Source organism: Ursus arctos, unplaced genomic scaffold, assembly GCF_023065955.2.
Source record: "Ursus arctos isolate Adak ecotype North America unplaced genomic scaffold, UrsArc2.0 scaffold_20, whole genome shotgun sequence".
NCBI classification, from domain to species: domain Eukaryota; kingdom Metazoa; phylum Chordata; class Mammalia; order Carnivora; family Ursidae; genus Ursus; species Ursus arctos.
The window spans coordinates 24,278,670-24,296,369 of NW_026622875.1; the positions used below are offsets into that span (position 1 = coordinate 24,278,670).

A 17,700-nucleotide genomic window follows, 5' to 3' on the forward strand; every position below is an offset into this window, starting at 1 on the left:
CACCAATGCATTCAGCTCGGTCCATTATTAAGACTTCACCACCCACCCACCCACCCATGTGTGTTATTTTATGCGACAAAGGACCTTCCACACCACTGGGTTTTGGAGGGTGAGTTTGTGGCAGGGGTGCTTCTCCTCCCACTCCCAAGCCATGGCAAATGTCACAACCGACCACTGTCCTCTTCCCTGCTCGGTCTTAAGACCCTTTGTAACGCAGCACCTTGGCAGCCAGAAGCAGGTGACTGATGAAACTTGGTGCCACCGCAGATCTAACCCACTGCTCTCCTGGTTCCCTCTAAAACATCTCACTTACCGGCCATCCTGTTCTGTGGGAGGGTCTCAGGACCTTTAGGGGGAGCCTGCCTGGTTATCTCTGGAGAACTCTATGACCCAAGTCTTGTGTTACTACTTCAGCCCCTGCTTTTCTACCCCATCAAATCCAAACTCCTCTGCCGGGACCACACCTGGACTGCTGGCAGCAGGGCAGAAATGGTCAGATAGAGACCCAGAGATCCACGCAAAGGCCAATGCTGGAAGTAAGCCAGGTGAGGGATGCAGAGCCCTTGGCCTCACTCATGACCCCCAAATACCACGGGCTTCCTCATGTCACGACTGCTGACACTTGGGTTTTCCGCTAGCTTGAGAGTGCCTCCTGACAGGGCCTGGAGCTTAGCTACTTATGACCCAGCACGGTAAGTCCCAGAGTAGGTCTGTGGAATACTGCTGTAGGAGTTACAGGAGTGATCAGTGTTCAAAACGATGAACAATTCATTCATTCATGTAAGTGGTGTGTCTAATGGTGTTGGAATATTTTACCACATTAACTCAATTCTCCCAACAGCCCTCTGAGGTATGACTTTGATTATCCCCATTTCATGGTTGAAGAAACTGAGACACAACAAAGTAAAATAACATTTCTGAGGTCATCCAGCTAGAAAGTGGCGGCGCCGGGATCTGAAACCATGCAGCAACTCCGGAGCCCGTGGCCAGCCCATCGTACTGGGCATTTTCTCACAGCTGGCGAAATGGCGAGTGGGTGCAGAGTCAGGCCAGGCCAGTGACAGCAGATCTGGGAGTGCTGGAAGGAGGTCAGCAGTGAGCCAGCCACTGATGTCAGAGTCCCAGAGGCCTCCCCGGCCACATCCCTGCCCCTGTGGGGGAGGAATCCAGGGAACAGACATGTCCCCACCCCCATCCCAACTGGGACGAGATCTGCCAAACGGGGTATAGGCCTCGTGCTGCCACATGCTCCTGCCCTGAGGACCAGGGAGGAAGCCGGGGGATCAAGCAGCTCCCTAGCACAGTGGAAGCACCAGGAAGCTTTGAGACCCATGTGTCAGCACCTCTGTTTGGGCCCCTCTCCACTGCGCTGGTTGCAGCCCCAGCCCCAGCCTGTCTCCTTGTGCCTGCATACCGGCTGCTCCCTGCCCAGCTTGGGGTTGGCCCCTCACCAGGAACCCCTCATCAGGGAGCGTGAGCCACTGACTCAGCCTGCAACCTTAAGCAAGTTACTTATCTTGTACACCCCAGGTTTTCTCTTCTGTAAAAGTGGGGACAGTGGCAGCATTTGCCTCCTGGTGGTCATGACAGGCTGCACTGATTTGCTTGCCTGCGTGTGGCCCACAGTGAGTGCTCAGTAAACCTCAAGTTGTTACCCTCACCAGCATTCTTCAAAATCCATCCCAAGCCTTCCTCCTGCAGGAAGCCCTCCTGTCTCTCCAGAGTCCTGGCTGAGCTCATATCCTGTGAACTGGCTGGTCTCACAGGTAACAAACTCAACAGAAGTTAGCCCTCACCACTCCCTCCTCAGTATGTTCTCATGCCCTCTGTGTGGGGCCCTCAGCAGCCCCCCCCCCCTTCTGCCTTGGAGGGCAGCATTCACATCTTGGCCTATCCAATCCAATGGGCCCCGAACTCTTTCTGCTGCCCGCAGTGCAGTTAACCAGTGAGAAAAGCCAGGAGAGACTAGATAACCTGCATGGGACGAACTCCAGTAGCTCGGGGGAGAGGGAAGCAGATGAGGAAGGGGTACAGGGTCAGGCAGGAGCAGGAAGGTGATGCAGGTGGGCTGGCAGGGCCACAAAGGCTCCAGGCATGACCAAGCACGGTGGCATTTAGTCTTGCCATTTTACCAGCGGGGAGACAGAGTCAGAAATGTTAAGGCCTTTGCCCAGGGGAACAGCTTGGTAAAGGGGAAGCTCAGACTTGGCGAGTATAAACGAAAACTGCTCCACTCAGCCCCCAGCTAGCCCAGGGCACGGGAGGGTCTGAGGCTCTTGGAAACCGAGGGGTTAACGAGGGCGCCAGTGTCTCAGGGTCCACACAGCCCTTCAGAACAATGTGTCCCACTGGCATCCCCAGCTCTGGGGTGCTGCCACCTGGCCCTCTCAGCCTCAGAGGTCCCACTCAGCACCCCTGCCCCCACCATGTCCCCATGTCCTACTGCCACCAGGAGGGTGGGTGTGTACTCAATCCAGGGGTGCGGGCGGTGCAGCCACCTGGGTCACAGCTTCCTTCCTTGGCAGGTAGGGGCTGAGAGGAGGAAGTGGCTCTATGTTTAAATTCTTACTCTCAGCCCCGGGGGCCTATTAATATTTTCCTAGCACTGGGGCAGTCACCCCTGCAGCCAAGGAGAACTTCTCAGCCTTAGACAGGAGCCTGCATGTCCACCGGAAAAGTCACTCTGGCAGTCACCCCACCAGGGATGAGTAGCTTCTGGATACTTTGGGGGTCCCTAAAGTGAGGTCCCTCAGACCCCCAGACCCTGGTAGGCCGCTGTCTCATTCTCTCCCCATTCTGACACAGCTGCCTCTGCACAGCTCTGGGGCTGCTCAGGCTCAGCCCTTCACAACATGGATTCAGCTGCGCCTCAAGTAAACCCCCTGCAGACCCCCATCCCACCTTTCTGTCCCGGCGCTCTTTCCCTCTTCCTTCCCCTAGCAGCTCAAAAAACCCTTTACCTCCAATCCAAGGCCAAGGCCCTAGCAAGTCCACCGCTCTCGGCAGGCTCACTCAGTGCCTTGGCTCTGTCCTCTGCCCGGGCCCCTCCGCCGCCATTATCCTCCCATCACCCCTCAGCCAACTCCCATGGGCGCCTGAAGCTCTCGCCGCTGACGGTAGCATTCCAGGCCCTCCCTGAACGGCCTGCCCTCAGCACCCCTTGCCCCCTCGTGCAGCCTCTGGTCCTGCTGATCCCTAGTATGGCATCCTTGAGGACAGAGATGGTGTCTAAGTTGTCAGGGACTCCAGCCCCCGGCAGGGCACCCCGGAGTCTGCCAATGAATGTTCTCTGTCTTTTCACCTTTCCTCCACCTGTGAGAACATTCCCTCTCTAAGGAACGGCCTCCTGAGGTGATCCCTTCCTCCCCAGCCCTCTCCTACCTTCCAGCTCTCCTTCCACTCAGCCACCATGCTTGCGTCTGGGGAGTGCTGGCCAGGTGGCAGGTGGCAGCAGGGGGCTTAGCAGCCATTAGGCCATTTGACTCCTCACGGCCACCACACCAAGGTGGCACCGTTTAGCACCTGTCAGCGATGAACACTGAGGTCACAGAGGTTCTGTGGCTTGTCCGTCTGCGAGTCTGGCCACAAAGCTCCTAGCTCAGCTATATGGCCATTCTGCCTCTTCTCCCTTCAAATCTAGGAGTTGGGAGTTATTTTTCCGTCACATTTCCCCACTTGGGTGAGGCAGGCAGGGGTCTGAAGGCTGGCCCTCATCGTCTTTACCTCTCAAGAGCCCTGGCACAGCTTTCTGCACAGAGACACTCCAGGTATTGGCTGTCTGCATTTCCACAGTGCGGGGCTGGCACTGGGAGCCAGCGGAAGTTCTGGCTTGGCTGGAGGGCAGGGCAGAGGTAGTGTGGGCACTATACCCCGTGGGCCAGAAGGGTCCCGCAGTAGTGAGTGGTGGCCCTCATAAGGGAGATACCACGTGAGGAGTTCCACTAGACACACATGGGCACCAGCCCAGCAGGAGAAGCGGGTGACAATGAGGGGGTGCTTCCCTGCCACCCATGCTCCCAAAACAGCGAGTCTCCTGTACCTCCCAGGTCCCACCTCTGCCTGCTGGTCTGGGAATGCCACACCCTGTCCTTGGAGCCTCCTGGTGGCAGCAAGGCAAATCTTCTGGTACTATCTTTCCCCAAAGTGGGGGGTGGGATGGGAGGTGCAGCTCAGCAGAGTACAGCTTTACGGATTGTCCCCCAGGGCTGTTCCAGCCCAGAGCTGCCTGCCTCATAGAGCCATGGCCTCACACTAGCACACTAGGAAGGAAGCAGCTCAGGAGAGGGGTGGGGTGGTGACAGACGCAAAGGGAAGGCCTGGAGGCCAGGGGCAGGCATTGCTCTGTGTCAGCAGCCCCCGGCTATGAGATGGACGCTTCTAGCCAGGTCCAACTATGGCTAAACTCCAGTCCTCCAAGTCCTGGCTGTCCCACTACTTCAACTGCTTTCCCCTGCAGCAGCAGAAAGAGGCACTCGGGAAACAAATGAACATCCCAATCTCACATGTTTGCAGAGGCCAGGTGGATAAATGAGAGAAGGGGGCAGGTACGGGCAGTAGGGAGCAGTGGGGCTTGTGGCAAATAGGAGACCACTATTACCCTCCACCCACTGACTGCTGCAACATGAGCATATCTGCAACAGGGTTGCCCGAGAGTCTGCATCTTCAAAGAGTAGCCAGAAATCTGAATTTTTAAGTGAAGCTGAGTTTTTAATATTAGCTCCCCATCATATGAACCGAACAAACCACTCCCGGGGGCTCCAGCCCACAAGCGCACCCGCGGCCACCCCAGGCCCCCTCAAGCATGCATCCAGCACGCACACATCAAGTGATGCGTCTGCTCCAAGGCAGACACTCTTTGCACTGCCCTGGCCTGGCCTGGCTCTGGCCACAAACAGGTGTGAGATTAAAGGAGGTGAAAATGACAGTGAGGAGTAACAGCAGCAGGGGTTACTCAGCCTGGATCTCCAGGCTCGCTGTCTTTGGAGGGAGGGCACACGACCCACCCGAGGAGTGTTCGGACCCGGGGAGGTGAAGGGCAGAAAGTCACATTAAAAAATCAGCACTGCTTTCATTTGTTTCTATCATTTATATTCAAGATGTCAAACACCGTTAATGAAAAACGTAAAAATTTATATGTTTGACCAACAGGGAGAAAGAAACACAGCCCAGGCTCTTGCCTGAGGTGGGGAGAGGCAATCCAATCTCCACGTTAAAAGAGTAACCAGACTGTAGAGAGCTGGGCTGGAGCAAAATAAAAAGGAAACTTCCTGAAAACGAGGTGGGCATGACAATGAGCAGCTGGGGAGGTGTGGGATTTTCCTTGAAGCAGGATGGAGGAAGGAGGGTCCAGCAGCCTGACTCTGGAGGAGTGAACCAGGGCTGGAGGGGGGGGGTGACTTTCAGAGACCCTCCCAAACTCCAGATTTTAAGCCCACTCAGCTGGAAAGGCAGGAGGCAGCTTTCCACACCCCTCTCCTCAAATGCAAAACAGTCACTGCCGGTCTCCTATCCTCCTCGGCAGCCTGGCCAGGCCAGACAACCAGGCCCTGGACCGGGGCGGGAGTGATGGGCCAAGCTGGCAGACCCGCACAGGGCCTGTCCTCTGTCGGACTCCCCACTGGATCTCGGGTGCCCAGCACACGTGTGACACAAAGAAGGTGTTCAATAAATATCTGCTGATTAAGATCAGCTCTAATCCTCGTGTGGAGCCGACACGGTACGTCGTGAGCAAGGAAGGGATGGAGTAGCCGCGTGCCCAGTGCCGTCAGGAGACGTGTTTGGGAGACTGTCACAGTAATCTCACCCAGTCTGAGGTGTGGCGGGGGGTGCTCGGGGGAGTACAAGTGAAGTGCTGAGTATGTGGTCAGGACATAATAAACAGGCACTGTCCTGATGGGTTCCGGCCACAGGACTCAGCCCGGGTGGACCTCCAGCAGGTGGCTGCTACTACCGACAGTTTTGTACAGAGGGGTTTATAATTTTTCCAAGGTTACACAGCTAGGAAGTGACACACCCAGGATCCAAAACGATGTGTCGGACCCATTTCTAAGCTCCTAACATCTGCTCTGCCTCCGGCTCTCTGCCCCTGGGATGGCCCCTGTGAGATGGGCTATAGCGTGGGGCATAGCTCTGAAGCACCCCCCTTTCTCCAGAGCCCTGAAACAAGGCAGCACGGGTTGTGGATTCTGATCATTTCTCCATCAGCGGAAATAAAACGCGCTGCCCTGTTAAGTCCTGGCGTGGCCAAGTGGCAGGAGCAGTAGTACTTCAGTGCTGGGGGTGTGTGTGTGCAAACTCCTGCTTAGAGGAGCTCTTCAGTGGCCCTCTTTGGAGGCAAAAGCATAGGCCCACAGCCCAGCCCAGGACAGATTTCACGACTGCTCTGCCACCAAAGTAATGGAAATGTGGAGTTCTCAGAAACTCTGAGGAAATGTGTCCAGGAAAATGGGTCCCTGGCAAATGCGAGCAGACTAAGCTTAAAGAGAGACAGGCCAGGAGAAGTCCTCCAAGGGGTTAGCGGGCAAGAGGAGGAGGTCTACTACTCAATTTTAACTTCTGCCCTGTCCTGAGCAATAGATAAGCCTCTTTCTTATAAGCCCTTGGTGAAAGTGTGGTAGCTGTGGCTTAATAGGGCTTAGGGAATGAGGAAGCCAAGCCGACTGCACACAGGCATGGGGCAATGCGGGGGCAGCTGATCTGGGAGGCCAGATGGCCAGTGGACATGGTGCCCACTCTGAAATCCTCAGAAATACTACAGGTGGGGAGCATTTTCATCAATGCTTAGGTAATTTTTAAAGAAAATTAAATAATAGGGGCACCTGGGTGGCTCAGTTGGTTAAGTGTCTGACTCTTTATTTCAGCTCAGGTCTTGATCTCACAGTCATGAGTTTGAGCCCTGCACTGGGTGTAGAATCTAGTTAAAAAATAAATAAAATAAAACACCTTTGAGGCACCTGGGTGGTGCAGGCAGTTCAGTGTCCAACCTTTGGTTTCGGCTCAGGTGATGATCGCAGGGTTGTGAGACTGAGCCCCCCATCTGGCTCCATGCTCAGCACAGAGTCTGCTTGTGACTCTCTCACCCTGTCCCTCCCCGCTGCACTCTCTCTCAAATAAATAAATCTTTGAAAGAAAGAAAAGGAAGAAAAGGAAGAAAGAAAGAAGAGAGAAAGAGAGAAAGAAAGAAGAGAGAGAAAGAAGAAAGAGAGAGAAAGAGAAAAGAAAGAAAGAAAAGAAAAGAAAAGAAAAGAAAAGAAAAGAAAAGAAAAGACCCAGAGAACTTCTAAAAGGAGAAAATCCTTTGGGAAGAATGATGAAATACTGGGGAGAGCACCTCCCCATTTGCGCAGATGAGAGATGAGGGCCTGGCCCGGTATAACTGGGTCAGGAAGAACTGGGATGGGGTGGCTGGGAGGGTGGCTGGGACCTGTGCTTTACAGCTGCATTGTTCCCTGTTAGGGATCAGGCAAGGGAGGCTCACAGAGGTGGGGGACCGCCCAAGGTCACATGACAACAGGTGGTAGGGCAGAAATTGGAGTGGCGGTCCTCTGGCCCTGCAGTCCATGCTCTTTCCCACTCTCCTATGGGACTTCTGAGGAAGGAAAGGAGGACTTGAGACCCCCTCTGGGCCTTCTGGCTGCCAATTCTGCAGCCCCGATGGTGGCCCCAGAGCCCTGCCAGCGACCCTGCCTGGGGCCCTCTCCTTCCACACACAGAGGCTCTCCCAGCCCTCCGCCCTGTCCTCCCTATTCACTCACACCAACCCTAAATAGAAGAAAGTCCCTGTTAAATGCTTTATTAGAATGGTTATTTTGTTGGAGTGCCAAGTGACCTACTCCAGCTCCCCCTTTCCATCCCTCCAGCCGTCCCCAGTTTGAGTCCAGAAGTAAAACAAAGGCTTTGTTTCTTTATTTTGATTTCCTCTGTAAAATCTCAAACATGCAGGAAACACCCACCCAGTCCCAGATAAGTGGACTCGGGCCGCTGTCCACTGCGGGCGGGCAGGGTCGGGGGTCAGTGAGTAGGGGTGGGCGGGAAGGTTCTGATGCCAGCTGACCTTAGCTCCCTGGGAGGCCAGCAGGGCACCTGGGGCTGGGCCTGGCTTCCTGGAGAAGAAGGGCTGGGTGTGAGGAACACCAGACCTTCCCGGCTCCGCTGCCCACGGAATCTCAACCTGAGGAATGTGGGTGTGGAGGGATGGCTGAGAAGACAGATCTCATACAGTTATTTTTTAATATATGCCCCCAAGGCTTTGGGACAGTGGCTCCACCCTTTTCCATCATCCCTGGTTACAATAAAGCCGGCATTGAAAGAAGAACACGATAGAGGCTATTTTGGGCTGCTGAGCCAACTTGTGAGAGAATGGTCCTCACCAAGAAAGATGGGCTCACTTGGGTCTCCTCCTCGGGCCCTACATTTCCAGCAGAATTCAAATATAAAGGGGTGAATGTGTGGGTTATGTAAGAGGGGGAATTTTCAAGAAGGTATGTTGGAATTCGAAAAGATAAAAAAAAAACACCTAAATGAAATGAAAATTAATTTTGCTTTTGAAATGAATATATGCTGTTTTGGAGAGGCAAGACCCCCTGAGAATTGGTTTCTATGGGCCCGGTGGGCCTCCCCACCTCCACCACCCCTCCGGCAACCTCCACACAGCCCCACGTGCCCACATTCTCACTGTTTGGGTACTTGGTGTAGTAGGGGCCCCCTAACACATAGTATATACAGCTGATCCTTGTGAAACAGAACTTTTCTTTTGAAAGTGGGTCTCATTTAAAATAAAAAGGGAGTTCTTGGGGGGAGGAGGGACTTCAGGGGAAGCACTCTATTCTGTTTCATTGACCTATCTATTCCTGTGCCAGGCCTACACCACTTTATTCTGGTTTTATCGTATTTTAGTGTCTGGTAGGACTAGTCCCTTCTCCTTATTAAGGGTCTATAAGCAAGGGAGGAAAATGCTCAGATTTGACTTCGATATTTTTGTCCAACTTTAAGATGGATTTACCAAGGGCAAAATGAGAGACAGAGACTCAGAACAGTATTGCAGTAATCTAAGCGAGCCATGCTAAGGCTGGAGCCAGAGTAAAGATGGTTAGAAATAAGGGGAGGAATTCATTAAAAATAATCCAAATCATCAGTTTCGGAAAAGAGAAGTGAGCCTGTAAACATAAGGTGTATGTGTGTTTCTGTACAAATAGGAATTGGTCTGCTCAACTGTCTTCGCTGGTGCAGTCTCCTGACTGCTTTTACTGGAAGACAAACCCCTCCAAGCAGGTGCCTCTGAGGTCCCGGGGCTCCCGTGCTGGCGTCTGCAGCCTGTCAGACTCAGGGGGCCCCTCAGGGACGGTGAATATTTCAACTCATTCTCCCCACTTAATAAAGAGGACTTGGGGACCACCTTAGGTCCCCATGTTCTCTTAGGAAACTAGGTCAAATCTTCCTCCCCCATTGTGACTCCCTGCAAATGGAATCTGCCTGGGTGTGGAAGGCTTTCCTGGAAGTTTCGGAGTCTCTCCTGCATGGCTTTCAAAAGCACTGCTCTGCTAACCATTCTTTTTTTTTTTTTTTTTTAATTTATAATGATTTTTTATTTTATTATGTTAGTCACCATACAGTACATCCCCGGTTTCCGATGTAAGGCTCGATGATTCATTAGTTGCGTATAACACCCAGTGCACCATGCAATACGTGCCCTCCTTACTACCCATCACTGGTCTATCCCATTCCCCCACCCCCCTCCCCTCTGAAGCCCTCAGTTTGTTTCTCATAGTCCATAGTCTCTCATGTTTCATTCCCCCTTCTGATTACCCCCCCTTTTTTTATCCCTTTCTTCCCCTACCGATCTTCCTAGTTCTTATGTTCCATAGATGAGAGTAATCATATGATAGTTGTCTTTCTCTGCTTGACTTATTTCACTTAGCATTATCTCGTCCAGTGCCGTCCATGTTGTAGCAAATGTTGAGAACTCGTTCTTTCTGATAGCTGAGTAATATTCCATTGTATGCTAACCATTCTAACCCAGGCTTGAGCTTCGAGGGGTGAGGAAGGCTCAGGCCCCGGCCCAGGAGGCCGCTGGGGGTGGAAGGGAGGAGGCTGTGAACAGCTGCCCCTCCCTCATCACTGGGCCTGCAGAGGAGGGGCCGGGCCTGGGCACCTGCGCTTGCCTTCTGGGGCTGCCACGGGCCTTGGGAAGGGACCACACTGTGCTTTAAGGTAGTTCCACACTTTGGAACGGAAGACGGATTTTGCTAAGGTTTGTGTAAAATGAGCTGCTTAGCAAATCACTGTCATCTAATTATAAAATCATGTTTTTTCTCTCTTTCCTAAATATATATATGTCTACCATTTAGTGGCTTTCGCTTTGGGCAGGTGTGACTATATGTGCTCGACAGCCTGGCCGGAACCTGCAGTGGTCTAGGCAGGTGCTTTCGAGAGCAGATCAACTTTTTTGACGAGGGTTAAATCCAAAAGCGCCCGCTCCCCGCCCTCGCCAGTGGTTTCTCCCCAGCTATGGGCAACCTCGGAGGAGGCCCAGGCAGCCCCTGATGAATTAGTGGGGGATAGGAGGCTGAAAGAGCAATGCCGGAAACTCAGGAGCTGGGCTCCAAAGCCCGCCTCAGGCAAGGACAGGCCCAAACCAGCCAGGCCTAACGACCAGGGACACGGCCAAAGTCCTGACCTACTGTGTGATGGACTGAGTGTAGACCAAATCGTGGCATCTGTCCATTTTGGGTACGGGCATGTGGTGTTTGTTATACGAATTTTTTTGTCTTTCAAAATTAAAAAATAGACCAAGTGCCCAAATGATTTAGGGGCTCACAGTTGACTGTAAGACTAACGGGAGTCAGGGAAAACCACTGCCACCCAGGCGCTCTGCCTCTCTTCACCAGCCAGCTGCCTCATCACATCCTCCTGCCTAGGCCGCTCTGTCCCCCTCCTCATGAGAGTTTACTCCCCTGCGACACTGGTCATGCGTGCTCAGACCCCTGAGGGGCAGGCCCCAAGAGCACCAGGAAAGAAGAGATGTGTCATTTTTTGGTCATCCCGTTCTGGGAGCAGCACAGTGTAACAGAAGGAGCATGTGCTTAGGGACCAGACGGACCTTGGTCAGACTCCTGGGCTCTGCTTTTCTCAGGCTTTGACTGGACGTGGCCCATTCAACCTCTCTGTTCCCACATTCATAAAAGGAGATTGCTGTGAGGCCTAGATGTGGCTAATATAGTGTCTAGCCTAGGGCCAGCCCACAAGTCTTTGTTGAAGAGAGGGAGGGAAGGAGGAAGGGGGAAAGGAAGGGGGAGGGGAGGGAGTGGGGAGAGGGGGAAGGAGGAAGGGAGGACAGATGGAGACGGACTGCCTTTAAACCATGCCATTAGAGGAGCTGCTGAAGAAAGTGGAGCTGGTGCTGGAGAAAAGCATGAGTGTCAGAAGATCACGTGGGACAGATGGGAGGGGGGGGGCTTAAAGGGAGAAAGGAAAGAACTTTGCAAGGAGGAGAGAATGCCCAAATGGAAAAGTGGGTGGATTTGGGGGCAGCAATCTCCCTATCTCTAGAGGAGTCCACCTGAAGCCAAGAGAGTAAGGGAGGGACTGTAAGGGAGAGGCTCCCTTGAAAGTTTCCCAGCCTTTATTCAAGGGGTCACTTTCCCATTTGGGCCATATTTGTTTACTACTGAACTACTACTGACTTAATCTTTACCTTAAAATCCTCATACTCTGGGACACCTGGGTGGCTCAGTCAGTTAGGCATCTGCCTTCGGCTCAGGTCATGATCCCAGGGTGCTGGGATTGAGCCCCACACTGGGCTCCCTGCTCAGCAGAGAGTCTGCTTCTCTGTCTGCCGCTCCCCCTGCTTGTGCTCTCTCTGTCAAACAAATAAATAAAATCTTTTTAAAAAATCACCATACTTTTCATTTACTTTTATTTTTTTTAAGTTTATTTTTTAAGGAATCTCTATACCCAGCATGGGGCTTGAACTCAACCTTAAGATCAAGAGTCACATGCTCTTCCAACTGAGCCAGCCAGGTGCCCCCACCGTACTTTTTAACTTAAAATCTTTCTCTAGCCTTAATTTGAACAAAATATCCATTTTTAAAAAATGGGTTGGACGTGACGCCTGTATTTTTATAATACTTATAAACAAGTGTATTAAAAGGAAATGATGCTGTATGTGCCCCACCTGAAATTATCTCCCCGACCACTCTGAGAAATGTGCTGCGCGGGATTCGCATCTAGACTAAGCACGCTCCGGGGGCCCCTTCTGGATCTACGATTCTGTTATCTGAGGTTGCTTGAATATTGATGATGCTCTTAATCCTTATGGCCCTGTCTGGTCTCCCAAGCATGTTCTCATCTGTGTATTTCATCTAATCCCATGACAACCCTGAGGGCAGGCAGAGAAGTCACAGATGGCGCCTGGGTGCTTGTAGCATGGGATGTGCCCAAGGCCCTCTGGATAGCCACAGAGGACCAGAACCAGGGCGCAGAGCCCCCAGCTCTCCATCCCCTCCTCAAGCTACCACCACATTGCTGCAGAGCCAAATCCATCCCGGTGCTCTCCCAAATCTCATTAGCATCACAACCCAGATGTAAATCATGGGGTTTTACCCTTCTAGGTGGCCAGATGCCAAGCTCTGGAGATGAAAATATGCCCCTCTGAGACCCACAATGACATTTCAGCAACCAGCAATGACCTACATTGTCATTTAGCCTTCTGGCCATCAGCAGGCCCCACCTAGAAAAGCTACCAAAAATACTAAAGGTCAATGAGAGGGACATTAAAAAGTTAAATATACACTGGTACTTCATGAGCCCTCCAAGAGGGATGGCTGCAGAAAGCTGCCTTGGATGGTGCCAACCTGGCGCTCCGCGGTGGCGACCGGGGGGTGGGGTCTCTGGGAGCAGGCAAGACCGCCCTCACCACGTGCAGCAGAAACACCCCCCAGAAGACGAGATGAGCACCAAAGTGTGCACAGCAGGCGCCGAGGGGTGCAACAAGGCTGTCACCTCAGCCTCAACAATGTCAGCTCTGTAGTCTGAAGCAGGCACCAACAACCGGCCCGCTCCTTTTCACTCTTAACACGTGACTCTACCATCACGGCACCATAGCCTGGCTGCAAGGGCAGAGCCACAGAGTGGGTCCTGGGTAACCACTAGTGAAACAACATGGCTTAGACCAGGGGATCTAACCTGGAATCTAAGGCTTGTTTTCAGAGATCCATGAATCCCCTGAATTGTATGCCCAACTCTATACAACCAAGCGACTTTTCTCTGGGCTTCTCACTGGCACACTGAAGAGGCTGTGACCCAATAAGGTAAAAACCATTGCTCTGGTCACCAGACCCTCAGCCTTCTTGGCTGCCTTTCCCATGCAAGAGCTTGCTGCAAGTGGCACTAATACCCCGTCTCTGCGTAGACCAACTTCACATCTTTGGCATCTTTGGAAGATCTCAACTCTGCTGAATCTACTAATCCTTGGGTTTTGTTATTTGCAGCCAAAAGCAGCTCCCCGGATCCAGTACCATAAGGCCCAGTGGAAACACCCAAGACGATAAAGGCTGGCGAGCCCTCGGAGTCCACCAACAAAATTCCTCTCAGAGCCTGAATTTTCTGCACAGCCCCTAGACCACGGAGTCTCGCCACTTGCCCCAGGACACAAGGAGCTCACCCAGCTCCTTCCTTTTGCCCATCTCCGCACAAAGGTAACTGCATCTTACGCCCTGAGCCTGACAGGTACACAACCTCTGCAACTCAATGCACACTCTTGATGCTTGAGAATATTCCAGCTTTGTACAAGAACGTGTTCCCAGTTAGTTCCCGTAAGTGTGGTTCGTGCAAACCACACAATGCTCATGAGCAGGTGTGTTTCAATCACTTGCAGGGAGGAACGCCCCGCGTGGGGGCATGTCATTGGTAGAATGGATTACTCCAGGTGCGAGATATAAAGCGGAGGTCACGTTTCCCTGAGAACTCACTTGATCCCGCAGGCTGGTCGCCACGCAAATCTGACTGACGTGAGGCCCATTCACCCCAGAAGCCAGCTTCGTTCATCCGTTTGGTAGCCCTCTCTCATTCCAAGCCATCACTCAAACTCAGGAAGCAGCCCCTGAGATCTGTCACTGTATAAGCAGCTCAGATCAACTCAAAGTGTGAAATACCTACGGTTAGAGCTAGTAATAAAATAAAAGTTATACCCGCCACAAAAATGTCTTCTGTAGGTGAAAGCATGAGTAGCGGAAAATTCAAACTGCCTTTTGCGAGAGCAGAGCAGGCAAACCCTGGAAGACTGTCTCTCGCCTCACCGGGGTTCCGCAGGGAGCTCTGACCCTCTTCTCCGTAAAGAAATGTTGAGGCCAGGGGTCGGGGTGCGGGCAGCCTCTACTAGAGCACCTGGCTTCTTCAACGCCGCTCGCCTCCAAAAGAGGCTGGCAGACCCTGCAGCCTTGAGAACCCCAGAGCGTCAAAGCCCAGTGCCTCCTGACCTGGCCGAGAAACTACAAACTACACCATAAACCGCAGACAGAAACTCACTGGCTGCCGGGAGTGAGAACAGACCCAAGGTTGAAAACCACGGCCCGAAACATTTTCAGCCCCAGTCAGCAGGGACTTGCAATTTACAGGAAATTAGGAGATTCATAAAATGTTAGCCAGCTCAAGTTTCTTCCCTGGGAAGAGAAGCCGGAGAAACTCTTTAAGAACTGTCTCGGTGAAGTGCTTTGTTCCCTGCAAAGCCCCTGACACGTGTCAGTTATTAATACCAACAGCTCACCACCTCACACTTCAACCAACCCGTGCTTGTCAACAGAGCAAAAGCTCACTACAGGCTGCACCTGGAGCCCTCAAGCCGGGGTCTGCCAGACCCTCAGAAGAGGGGCCTGGACAGCTGCATGGTCTCTAGATAGGATCTTGGGCAAGTTACTTATGCTTTCTAGCCACAGCATCCCATCCACATGTATGGGATACAATAAAACCTCTGGGAGAGACTTGTTAAACGATGAGCGAGCACACTCTGGTCAAGCGCCTGGTCCGTGTGAGCCCTGCTGGCTGCCGCTATTACAGGGGGGCTTCAGATCTCCCTTATTACTCTTTTGAGGCTCGAATTCTGAGCCTTGTCAGTCATTCTCTCTGGTCAGGTCCAGGACAGAGTGTGTGTCTTGGAGATGCACGAACCATTTAGCTCACGGAGGTTTGGTACCGGCAGGGGCCCGTGGGGAGGAGGTGGGGGAATCCCAGAGCTCTGAGATCACGGCCCGATGAGGTGGCCCTTGTCCATCTCTCCAGACTCGGCTTTCTCCAACGCCAGCACAGACCTCCGTTGCAGCCACATAGTGTAACTCGGTGTCCAGTGCCCACGCTCCTGCTAGGCATCACCTCCTCTATGAGGCCTTCCCTGACCTTCCACGCTGTCTGTCCCACAACCCCTGCTCTTCCCTGATCCCGTTGCTGACCACACTGTGCCCTCACTCATTTTTTGTCCTTACCTTCCCCGCAGAGCAGGAACGGGCACTGTGCCCCACTCAGTGGGCGCCCCAGCCAGGTCCGATCAATGAATGAGCCGGGCCCCAGTTGTGAGCAGAGCCCCAAGCCCCGGGCCCGCAGTGAAGGGTTGTTTGCTCGGCAGGCTGCTTTTTATTATTGAGATAAATTTGACAACACCCGCGGCGGATCCCTGCCCGTGTTAACGCCATTTTAAAAGGGGAGAAAGAGTCCCCCCCCACCTCCGCCGCCGCTCCAGTCCCGCCGCCCACCTCCCCGCTTGTCCTCGCCGAGGCAGACAAGAAACCGAAGGGCGGTTCCATGAAAGGGGCTCTTTGGGCGGTGGACAGGCCCTCCCCGCCGGGGTCTCTATTGTGGCGGATTTCTCGATCGCACAACGTTCCGCCGGAGCCTGCGGTGGGGGCAAAAGGCCACTCCCCGCCAGTCCCGGGGCGCACTCCGCGCGTGCTGAGCGCTGCAGGGCCCGGGGGGGCGGCCACACCTCCCGCCCGGAACAAAGCGCCGGGTCGGGCCCCCTCCCCTTCCCTCCCCGGCGGCTGCGACCACTCACCGCGCGTTCCAGCCCCGGCTCGGCTCCGGCCCTCAGGCCGCCTCCTCCATACTGGCGCTGCCGAGGAGGCAGCGCCGCGCCCGGCCGGCCCCACTGCAGCCGGACTGGCCGCTCCGGCCCGTCCCCGCCCCGGCGCCTCCTTAAAGCGACCGCGCAGCCCGCGCGCGCCCCGAGGGCTTGGCGCGCCGCGCATTCCTTATATTGCAACAGCGCCTGCTAAAAATAGAGCGCCGCGGCGGGCGCCGGTGGGGGGGGGGGGCGGCGCCGCGACCCCGCCGCCCCCGCGCGCACTCGCGCCCCCAGGACGCGCGGCCGCCTCAGTCCCGGCCACCCGCGCCGATTCCCCCCGGCCGGCTCCGAGCGGGGCCCGAGCCGCCGCCTTGCCCCCGACCCCGCGCAGTTAAGCGGTCAGACCCTACCTCGGCGGCGCTGGCTTTAAAGTGGACGCGGAACGGGAAATCGCTCGGGCCTCTTTAAGAGCCTCTGTGCCCCAACCTTGGAGTCTCCGCTCTGGCCCGGCCAACTTCTGAGCCTACCGACGCCTCCCCGGCCCTTAGCGATCCCGGGCCGCCACCTCAACAGCGTTCACTTCGAATTCCGGGACGTGTTTCTTCCTAGATCCTGACCCAGCGTCTCTTCCCCCCCAGGCGTTCTTGATGCGCTGTTCCTGGGCCCAAAGTTCGTTCAGATGGATGCGACGGGCACAGGCGACACTCGTGCTCCATTTCATTGTTTCAGTTCTGCTAAGTCCTCTCCATCAACGACCTTCTTTCCTTATTTTAAAAAATGGAAATATAATCCATATACCATAAAACAGGACTTTAAAAGTGTACGATTACGTGGTTTTTAGTATATTCGCAAAGTTGCTGGACCGTCACGATTTTTAATTCCAGAACATTTTCATACCCTGCCCCCTTCATAATACCTTACCCATTTGCAGTCACTCCCCATTCCCTATTCCCCCCCCCCCCACCCCGTCGCTGGAAACCACTCATCTACTTTCGGTCTCTAAGGATTTGCCTATTCAGGACATTTCATATAAATGGAATCATGACACATGGGGTGTGTTTTGACCAGCTTGTTTCACTCAGCATTATGTTTTCAACGTTCATTCCGTGTTGCAGCATGAAGCACCACCTCATTCCTTTTTATGACCAAACAATATTCCAACGTATGTATATTCCGCATTCTGTGTCTCCATTTCAGATGATGGACGGTTAGGTTGATTGTACTTCGGGGCTGTTAGGAATACAGCTCCTGTGAGCATTCGTGTACAACTCTTTGTATGAACATGTTTTCCCTTCTCTCGGGATATACCTAGCCGAACTGGAGTAGAACTGAAGGAGAATTGTGGGTCATAGGCTTAGCTATGCTTAACATTTTGAGGAACCCCCCAGCTGTGTTCCAGAGCAGCTGCCCCGCATTCCCACCACCGATGTACCATGTACGACCGTACCAATGGCTCCACGCCCTCGCCAGCGCTGCCTTTTTGCTTAGAGCCACCCTAGTGGGAGTGAAGTGGTATCTCATTGTCATGTTGGTAATTGGTGTCATTTTTGAGGACTTTTTTGTGGGCGGACCTTGATGATGACTTGGAACCGTTTTACACATCGAGGGAACTCATCCCCTTGTCATTCTGAGAGCTAACCGTCTACCCCAAG

General features: G+C 53.6%; 1 protein-coding gene across 7 annotated transcripts in view; it reads right to left on the minus strand.

Annotated features, from left to right (window-relative positions):
* Window positions 1–16,893, minus strand: part of MRAS (muscle RAS oncogene homolog) — a 53,352-nt gene extending 36,459 nt beyond the window's left edge. Inside the window, exon 1 of one of the 7 annotated variants that reach the window (XM_048216132.2) lies at window positions 16,459–16,893. The gene's annotated coding sequence lies outside the window, so the exon portion shown is untranslated. Of the gene's footprint in view, window positions 1–16,039; window positions 16,206–16,458 lie in introns of those variants that run through there. The other 6 variants (XM_026497111.4, XM_026497110.4, XM_057315979.1 and 3 more) reach the window with 6 other exon arrangements.
* Between the last annotated feature and the right edge of the window lie 807 nt (window positions 16,894–17,700).